We start from the raw sequence: 10,369 nt of genomic DNA, 5'->3' as shown, positions 1-10,369 counted from the left end.
ACAGCGGTTGATTAATTCTCCTTTCGCCTTGCTCAGTCATTCAGATTTGGAAAGTAAATAACAAGTTGACATCAGTGTGACACATTCCTTTGGTTACCGTATGTATAGGAATACTTGCGCATCTCCATATTCCATACAAACGCTACAACTGCTCCAGCCTCAACCGAAATGGTGGTGTATTACGAGCTTTTAGTTGGTTGGCCTGCAAGCATACACGTGCACTTTGATATATTGAGAGATAGGTAGGTTAGAGAGAGAGGTTTGAAGGCCTGGTAATGCACAATAGTAGTGCACAATAACCTTTTACATATACAACAGTGATAAAGAAAAATAATAAAATAAAACAAAAATAAGACTGGTGGTGTACAAAGGTTTGGTGCAAATGACACTAATAAATATTATGTACACTATAACTCTAAGAAACAGCAATAAGAAGGTCTGATATTGAAATGCGTGTGGGGTCTTGGCAGGTGTGTTCACCTGTCACGAAGATGGAAGCTGTTGTACAGTTTCACATAGACCAGTTGGAATGATATTCTGAAGTGTCCTTTATGGCAGCGAGGTTGAATAAGTCTGAGAGAGAATAAGCTCTGCTGCCTCTGTAGTATAGAATGGAGCGGGTGCAGTGGGTGGTCCATGACGGAGAGCAGTTTGCTAGCATCTCTGGCACTAATGTAAGCCCTCAGCAGATAACAGCAAAGTAAATGATCATACTATCACAGATTTCCATCATCACGCCAACATGTTAAAGGACCTTAGCTTCCTCGCAAAGTAGATTCTGCATTCATATCATGTGCTTTTGTTCTTTGTGCAGGAGAAAAAGTCAACCCCCAGTAATACTTAATTTCTACCAATGTCCCTACAGATTAATTCAGCTAACATATTTTTACATATTCCATGTCTGAAGAAGCAGCTACTTTTGGCTGTTCCATTATTCACAAGGAGTCACCACAGCAGGTACCTCCACACATTTTATTTGGATGTTTTTACACCGGCTCCCCCTCCAAAGGACTTTGTATCTGCTCCCAGAATCAAACTGGCGATCACTGCACTGTGGAACCACTTACATATACAATGTCTAAAAAGCTGTAATTACTGTGACAGATGTATGACTAAAACTAACATCCCAGCCTGGGACAATCAATCAGTCCAGAGAAGACAAGGCTATGTGTGGCATCAGCTATGCCTTTAGTGCTGTAAACCTTTCTGTGCTATACCAACACAACTTACACAATATATAAGATACCACTTATGAGCATGTCAGTTATCCATTTAATCAGGGTCATGGCTGAGGCTGCTTATTGTTTACAGACAATGTGTGCTACACATGAAAAGATATATCCACAAATTCTTTACTTCTATACTGAAGAGACCAAAACCAACAACTAGTCTGTCTCAGTGTTTCTATCCTGTGTGTGCCTCAAGCCTTTTTCATTCCAGCTGTGAATACATGCTCTAAATGCAAATCCGAACAGTTTGTATGTCTGTACATGTTTTGGTTTTTATTTGATTACAAAGTTATTTTTGGACCTTAAAAACATGGCGATCTTGTGAGTATTTGTGGTCCCTGGAGGATCTATATGGGACTGACCTCAAATAAACTACACAACCCATGTTTATTGTAATGAAGGAACATGTCAGCCACTGTAATGGTTTGGCTCATTGATTTCCTATTGATTGACTAACAATGGAGGTCTGGTGGCTTAGAATGGGCTATATTTGGCTTGACTGCACAGACAGCACCAGCTGTACAAAATCATTAATGGCTTTGATGTTTTTTTTTATGGAATGTGGTGACAGCGAGACACATATGCAGAGTTCCGCCAGCTTTCCATTTCCTGCATGTAATATTTAACCTTTTGTCAAATGTCAGTGCACCTTATGGTTTTGACTACCACAAGAGATTGTTGTCATGGTGTTTTTTCCTGTGTACTCTTTTAGAACATGATTATCACAAGAAACAGAGACAGTTACATTTATTAATGCTCACTAGCTGTTACACTTTAAAAAAAAAAAGACAGTGATAACAAACACACACAGTTGCAGAGGACGTGTAAATGTCCATCTAATATGCATCTTGCTGTACCAACAGCTTCATCTGATTAGCTGATTAGTTATTTAGAGCATTACATATCTGATAAAAGCTCTCCTATCTGCCAAATAACAAAGTCAGGGCCTTTTATACCAGTACGTTTTTAGTAAGATTTCAGCGTGGAAAGGAGGAATGTGATTTCCAGAAAGTGAAAATTTTGAAATTTGACCCATTTATACACTCAGCTTGGGTATATTGCATAGCAAAGGTCCCTGAGATGATGTGGTTACTTTAAGTACTGATATTATTGCTCTCTGAAAAGCCCTGCAAGGGGCACTGAAAATTATTTTCTGTGATGTGGTACGCTGTGGGAGTTGCAGTTTCGCTATGGGTGATTTGCAAGGTACAAAAGTCTCACACTGACTGAACAATATTTTATTATAGAAGTGAAGTGAAAGACTGGAACTTACATGTTTAAATTCAGCATTTCTACTTTAAAGTGGTGAGGCACAATGCAATTTCAAGTGTTTATCTCACCCTATAAGGATGCTTTGAATTTTTGTCTCATAAGCAGTTCTGCAGTGTTTGCACTTAGTAATTCTTGAAGTCATGGCTATTGTCAGATTGAAAGTCAGAGATACAAAATGAGTAAATAACGGTTAAACAGTTGTAGGCCTGCTTTCAGGGAAGTCTTATTGTTTGCCAAATGAATCATGAAACTCTACAAGCAAATCAATTCAACTTTATAACATACAAGCTGACATCGAGGTGAATCACCTCAAACAACTTTCCGAAAACAGCACTTGTGACTGGGCTTTAGTATTTGACAGTACAGTGTTTCAGCGTAATGTAGTGTACCTCTATGGAGTTTGAAAGATGCACGCTAAGCAGTAAACTAAAAGCTTTGTTTTGTAGATAACTTTTCAGTTAAACATTGCACTACAGATTCTGTTGTACTGCATCTGATCCCACCACCTGGATTTGCCATTATTCAAGAATGAGACCTTATTCTTACATTCCTTCACTTAATACATCTACTCCACCTCGACCCTATGGAACATTCCTCTTTTTTCCCCCCACAAACAACTATCCCTTGGGATTTTGTGCTGATCCTTAAACCATTCTTGTCACACTCTGCTGCAAACTGCCTGAAGCTACCGTCTAATGAAGCTAGAAGGGCAATTTTCTCTGTAAATTGTATAAAAATTCGGATGAATTTCTGTGCATATTGTAGCATGAAGGGATGCCTCCATACATATATATATATTTTTTGCAGCTTACTTATATAACCAAATCCTCCCTTACCCTCTCTAATTGTTTAGTTGCCTATCTCTTCCAACGTGTGTGATTTCATTGTTTATTTCTTATACAAAAATACTATTAAAAATATAAGACTCCCGTCATAAAAAAAAAGTTCAGTCTATTAAATTTTAAACCACTGGAGCTGCTTTTGACAAGCGCATCTTAGTACTTAAAACTGTTGCCTTGTGTATGTGTTCTCCTCTGCACAAATGGTCAAACACGCTTCTCAGTAGCTTCGCTGCCTTTTGCCCCTTGCATGTCTTTTACATGGTTTACGGTAGGAGCGTTTCCTGCCATAGAGCTGGGGCTGACCTCCTAACAAAGAACAGGTTCAATCTGCCTCCCCTCCCCCAACGCAGGAAGCTGATGAGGGTCACATGACCTTTCTAGACAGCACTGAGGAGCAATGGTAATATGTAAGGGTGGGGGAAGGGAGCAGCTAGTCACACCAGTCTTGTGTTGTTATTAGGCTGGAGAAGTGTGGGGAAAGCCTAGTCAGTTGCAGGGGAATATCCAGTCGAGTATCTATTTCTCATCGTGCTCTGGTGTCTATTTACATACTGGATTTAGTTCCCTAAACCCTCCTGCTTTATTCACACTATAAAAGGAACACGAGCATTGGACCCGGTCTGGAAGAAAGGGCTCCCTTATTTATGATTTTTGTGTCTATATGTTGATAAATAGACAAACGTACAAGCTTGGGAAATTCAATAGTAGCAAAACAAAAGAAAACAAACAACAACAACAAAAAAACCTTGTGTATGTGAATACACTGTAATACACCTCCTCCTCCACTGTCTCCCTCCCCTCCCCCAACCATCCACACCAGCTAGAGAGAAGGCTTTTTGTGGTGCACTGTTATGTCATAACCTACAGACCTATTTTTCAGACAAAGCAAAACAGACTGCGGGAACAAACATCTCTATTTGCAGCTGAAACACTTTGGTTTCACTTAAGAAAAACAGATGTAACAGTTGACAGAGCGGCGCTCCAATCAGCCATTCCGTTTGAGATCTGCTCCAAACACGCTGCTTAAATATGCCACTTGCTCACTCAGCCGTAATAATTTTCACAAGAAAAACTGTCTGTTTAAAAAAGAAAAATATTTGTGTTACTTTGGGAAGCCACATTCCTACACTCCTCAAAAATGAATTCAGGGAGGGGGGAGGGAGGGAGGCAGAGAAGGCGGGAAAGCAGACAGATATCAGAGATTCATGGATTGAGGACAAAGGTCAAGGGTTGCTGACCTGCAACCAACAGACTTGCCTTGCCTTTCCTCCCCCTCTAGCACAATAGCAGTCAATGGCTTTACAACGTTTTGTTCTTACAGTGGCATTTAAGCCTTTTTAAAAGAAATTCCCCCTTAAGCTCCTCAGACCATAATGGTTATGTTGTACCTTAGTTTCAATCTAGTTTTACATTTCAGACATATTAAAGTCTACATTTTAATAAAACTCATACAAATTTAAAAAAAAAAAAAAAAAATTATATATATATATATATATATATATATATATATATATATATATATATATATATATATATATATATATTACATTACATAACAATTATACAGTTACAGACACAAGACTCAACTACAGTCTTAAGTCTGAGACTTAGAATTAAGAGACCCATTTGTTCTCTTAACTGCCATTGCAGCTATTTGTGCGTTCTATGTTCACAGGATATACCGGCCTCCTTATCTTCTTTAAGGCCACTGATGAGATGACCAGACATAATGAACACAGCATCCTTAAGGTATAAATATTCTTGTAAATATGTCCCCAATATACACAGTTTGATATCAAAACACAGCTTAATAATTTATAGCAATTTTATGGGGGGCACTGGCTATTGGTCATGGACCCTTTGGGGTCCTGAGACCTCCATTTGAGAACCACTGAGATGTACTACTTTTTTGTGTTTGTTATGTTAACCGACTAAAAATGTCAATAGCTAAAATATAATGTTATGTTATTTGATTAACCATGCTTTTTCTTGTTTTATTTATCCCCTCCTGCTTTTTATCATTACTATTTAAGTTAGTCTAAATAAAATCTATGGAAACCAGGCTAGAAAGCCCAGCATATATCTGAACTCTTGCCAGGAGGTTCTCAGATGAGCTGTGTCTATCTATCCACTGTATTGTTAGCTTAGAAGCTTGTGGATGGGGATGTCTGATGTGTAGTGTTTTGCTGGTTTCAGCCTCTTGCTTTGTCATGGCAACATAATGGTGTGTAATGAGCTACCACTCGCTTAGACACCCAATACAGCATTGTGACTTGTCATGCTACATAATTACTCTTCTGACCCACGGATTTCAAAGATGATGGCTGTTGCAGTTGTCTCTGCAGTTGCTGTCGCCTCTTGTGATGATCTGCGCGAGACAAAAAACAATTTAGAGAGTGATTGAATTGTATTTCAGACAGGAAAGGGTTTCACACGTCACAATAGAAGTCATTCATGTGAAGCTGATATGCAAAATCATAACTGAGTGCATCCCTAGCACCTCTCTACCAAATTAGGTTATAAAACTTTGATAAATCCTGTAGCATTTTGTGATAGTTGGGTACATAAAAAAAGCATTTCAATGTTTTAGCGCGTGTGCATACATGCATGTGTGACACAGACACAGAAAGATTACATTGAATTTTGAAAATGTGTTCTATTTTTCATCATATCTGATAATTGTTTGCCTCAGACAAGAGAACAAAATCCCCCCTGATAAATTCTCCATTGTTGGATATTAAGGCTGGATCATCTCCTGGAAAATATTGTGAGAAAAAGATAGATAGAGAGAGAAAGAGAGAGGTAGGGCGGGGGAGTGGATAAGAGAGAGAGGTCTCAAAGGCTTGTCTAGACCTCAAAACTTGCCTGTGGTAACATTGCCATCTAGTGGTACCAAAAAACCCTCCCACAAATTACAGATATTGAGACGTCCCTGTTTGGTTAACATGGGTTAAACACACAGGTTTCCTGAATGTGTCCTCCTTATGTCTATTTATTGTATCCAGTCTGAAAATAAACACCACCCTATGCGGTTATTATCATCCAACCTGCTAACAGCCACAGAGGGATGGTCAGCTGTCAGTCAACCATCACTGTCTAAACCGAGACCAAAATGTAACTTCAGCTCTGAGTGGGTGGTTTATATGTGAATAACAGTTTTTGCTGGACTATCACCCCCGAGTGATTGCACAATGCTGCATTGTTTTGGGATGTGGCGAAAGAAGGAAAATATATCATGTGGACTTGTGTTCAGAAGTCCTGCACGCCAAGTAGGTTTTTCCAACCTCATATACAAGACAAATATTTTCACTGGGAATGTTAGAGAGTCTTGTGAACGCACCAATGAATAGACTTGATATTATGAACAGACAAAAGGGTGGCTGTAAGGCCAATGAGTGTATTTGTTTTTATCAATGAGACGGACTATTTTTATTACTTTAAAAACATAACCATTTACTCGTGATTCACCAGAAAGAATGTCTTTGTGCATGTGTATCATGGGGAGATTCTCGGGGCCAGAGACAATGCATAGATTTCACGTCCAAATTGTGAATCAATATTCGCCCCTTTTTTTTTTATCTGCAAGAAGAAAACATTATGTGACCTCTTTTGCATGTCATATCAGTATTTGGTGAATAAGAAATTGAATAATTCACATTCCTTTAATGCTGGGTAACCAGCTGCAGTTATCACAAGTAATATGACAGATCCTGAATTAATATACAGTGTGATAGTGATATTGTGCTGTGCTAACATCATATTTGGCTTGTTACAAAAAATTAGAAAGGTGAATGTTTTTCTCTCCTCTGCTGCTTCTAGATTTATGATTTCTTTGCTTGACTTTGTAATGAAAGATTTTTTTTAATCAAAGGCTGGGTGAGTCTTACAGATAATAGCTCTTGCACTGATGTCATTGTTGTAGCTTGCTCTTACAGATAGCCAATGTCTTTTTGATGAAATGTGGCAGCTGGTTTCCCTGGAGACTTGCTATCAGTTAGAAATTTGATTTATATTAATTTAAAGCAGATTAATCAGAAATCATATTAATTGGGGAACAAATGCAGACTCAGTATCAGCTAATATTACATAATAAAACTCCTCTATTATTCTATCTATTGTGTCTCATACGCTCATTTATTCCGTGTGCCCTTTTTAACATACATTGCAATACATCGAGCATTCCCTGATTAACAATGCTTTTAGATGATCAAGGACAATTTACTGTTTAATCACAAGTACCCAGGCAACACTGATTCAAATGCCTGCCAACATCTACAGCATTACTTCACTTCCATGTTCAAATGCTCCCTTAAGCTTAACTAATCTCCATCTCTTTTGTTTGCTAGTGATCACAACAAAAGCCGGTGGACCCCCCTGATCCGAGTGCCTCCCCACCACCACCATCAAAAGCGTGAACCCTGAGTCCACCTGCCCCTTTACTCATCAAAGATAGGCAAGTGTTTGATCGTCGTGCACCTTCTTTGTCAGTGAGTTTGCAGGCTGAAAACTGACACTGGTGTGTTGTCTTCTGAGATGTTTTTGTGAGCTCATGTTACAGAAACCCTTTTTTCCCCCTCTTTGCTTCGAGACTGCACCCGGTCCCTCGCCACACCAGCATATCCAGTCGTCTCTCAGAACAATGACTTAAAAAGAGAGCAAAAAGGCTACATTGTTACCAAGGGTGTTCTTGAACAAAAGGTCCCACTGTGAGGAGAGAAGTCATTTTATATAATAATTCTATGTGAAGGTGGGGTTATTGATTGGCTGTTCAGCACATAATGTTGATGTTATTGAGAGAAAGGACACAATGACCCTTAAGGGTAGAGTACAAAGATGAGAGGAGTCTTTTATTAAAGGCAGTGTTAGGGTTGATGAAATGCTATTTACTTTGAGTTTTATCCTCTAAGCCAAGCATGATCTCATTAAGACTATGTGCCCTGAGTGCTATGTTGTATATGACTCATGAACAATTATATACCTTGAAGTCTATTTGCGGAGGTAAACACATGTTGCTAGTGGAGACCCATTGTAAACATGGGTGTGTAAAACAATTGTGTGATATGTGTCAGAGATAAAATCCAGTCAGACAACCATGGCCTCTTTTAGATAGCTTTATGGTCTTAGTATGCAATTAGAAGAGGCTTTTCCCAGTCAATGAAAGCAGTGAGTTGGAGGAAGATGTGTCCCACAGGCTGCAGGAGACATCAGGACCGCACACAGACAGTGTGTTTCCTTCACCACTCACTATAAACTTCCCCCCTCCCCAATTCATCACACATGGCTGTAATAAGCCAACAAATTAAGCCATTATACTGTTTTTAAGGTACACAGACATCCGCGTTTAAATGTTTTAAGAGTAGCAAGGGATATCTCACCCCAAGTTCCATTGTATGTCTGAGACCACCAGGGAAATGAATGCACATCCATCTTATCACTAGAGAACTGTGGGATGATTTTTATGATTACAAAGACATATTTTTAGCATGACAGGCCAGAGCACTCGATGCTGCAGCCTGCTTACTCTCACTGAACAGATTGTTGACTTTTTATCATTGTCAAGGGACCTTTTTTGAATGGGAAGAGATATTTTTTCCTTTACTGTGTTTTCATGATCCCCATCATTGCTCTATGTGCAGTGCCTGCTATTTAAGATGTGTAAATATGGGCATATTACTTTTTCAGTGGCGAAACGGGTCAAACTACTTGGCATGTATAACTGGCCCAAAGCAAGACAGTGATTTAAGCCAAAACTAATGATGGTGTGCGAGTGCGTGTTCACTCCCACTCTGCATACAGTTTAAGAGCAACAGCTATAAAAGTTCATTATGCTGTTGCTGTAATGGGGTTCAGGAAAGTACTCCAGGAGCTGACAAAAGCTGGAGTGTCTTGTAAACCCTTGAGGGAACTTTCTAATTAAATACTCACTCCTTAACTTCAATAAATAGCAAAGATTTCAAGCTTTTCCTACATGTCATACTTTCTCCATACCTGGGGCGAAGAAATGATGCCAGAAGTCGGGAGTCCATATTGAGGAATTTAGTCAGGATGGTTTTAATAGTTTTCCATGTAGAATTGTTTTTCCAAGCTACTGTGAAGCTTGTAGGTGAGAGCTGGAGGGGAATGGGCTTCCCTGGGATGTTGGCAAGTGTGTCCAAGCCCATATGTGGTGGTTTTAATACAGAAGACCATCTATGAAACAGTCAGATGAGTTGTATCATCAGTAAGTTTAACTCTTCTACATAATGTAGCGTAAACAGATTTATATGTGCACACGAGCTGATATGCTGCCAAAAAGGATTTCATAAATGAATTTATAATGGCAATCCAGACCTGGGGTTGGATGGATGAATGGATGGATTGTTTGTATGGATGGATGGACAGATTGTTTACTTGTCACCGAGAGCTTCCAGGCAAGAGGAAAAGACCACAGAGAAGATTCACTGATGTGGTAAAGAAGGATTTGCAGAGGGTTTAGTGCAACGGAGGAGGACGCGAGGGACAGGTTGAGATGGAGGCAGATGATCCGCTGTGGCGACCCCTAAAAGGAGCAGCCAAAAGAAGAAGACCAAGTATATCTTGTAGCCTTTTTAAAGTTGATGTCAAATGAGGCTATATCTAAGACTGCTAAATTAAAACAGAAACCCTGCATTTCAAACTGGAGCTTTAAAGACTTGAATGTCTAATGAACGTTCAATGATTCTGGGAGATTAAGTCAAGATATCCTGGCCTCAAGCTTGAGTCTTGATCATTTTCCTTTTAATATGTCTCTCATCCAGTATAGCGATAGATCTAAAACCGCTTAAATACTTTAATTAATTGTGTTCGGCTTTAAAGCTTGTAGACTTGTTCTTATTATACAAAAATATAATCAGATCAGCTGTCGTACACTTAGGCTACTGGTCAGAACTACAGATAGACTATAGATCTGTCATAGACTAGGAATCCAAAGCTATGTCCAGTACAAAAATACTTAGGTAGATGGAAGGTGCTGATTTAATAGACTACAGTTTCCATAACATCTCTTGT

The sequence above is a fragment of the Neolamprologus multifasciatus genome, chromosome 16, assembly GCF_963576455.1.
Source record: "Neolamprologus multifasciatus chromosome 16, fNeoMul1.2, whole genome shotgun sequence".
NCBI classification, from domain to species: Eukaryota; Metazoa; Chordata; class Actinopteri; order Cichliformes; family Cichlidae; genus Neolamprologus; species Neolamprologus multifasciatus.
The sequence above is the reverse complement of the archived record's forward strand: the minus strand, read 5'-3'. Positions refer to the sequence as shown.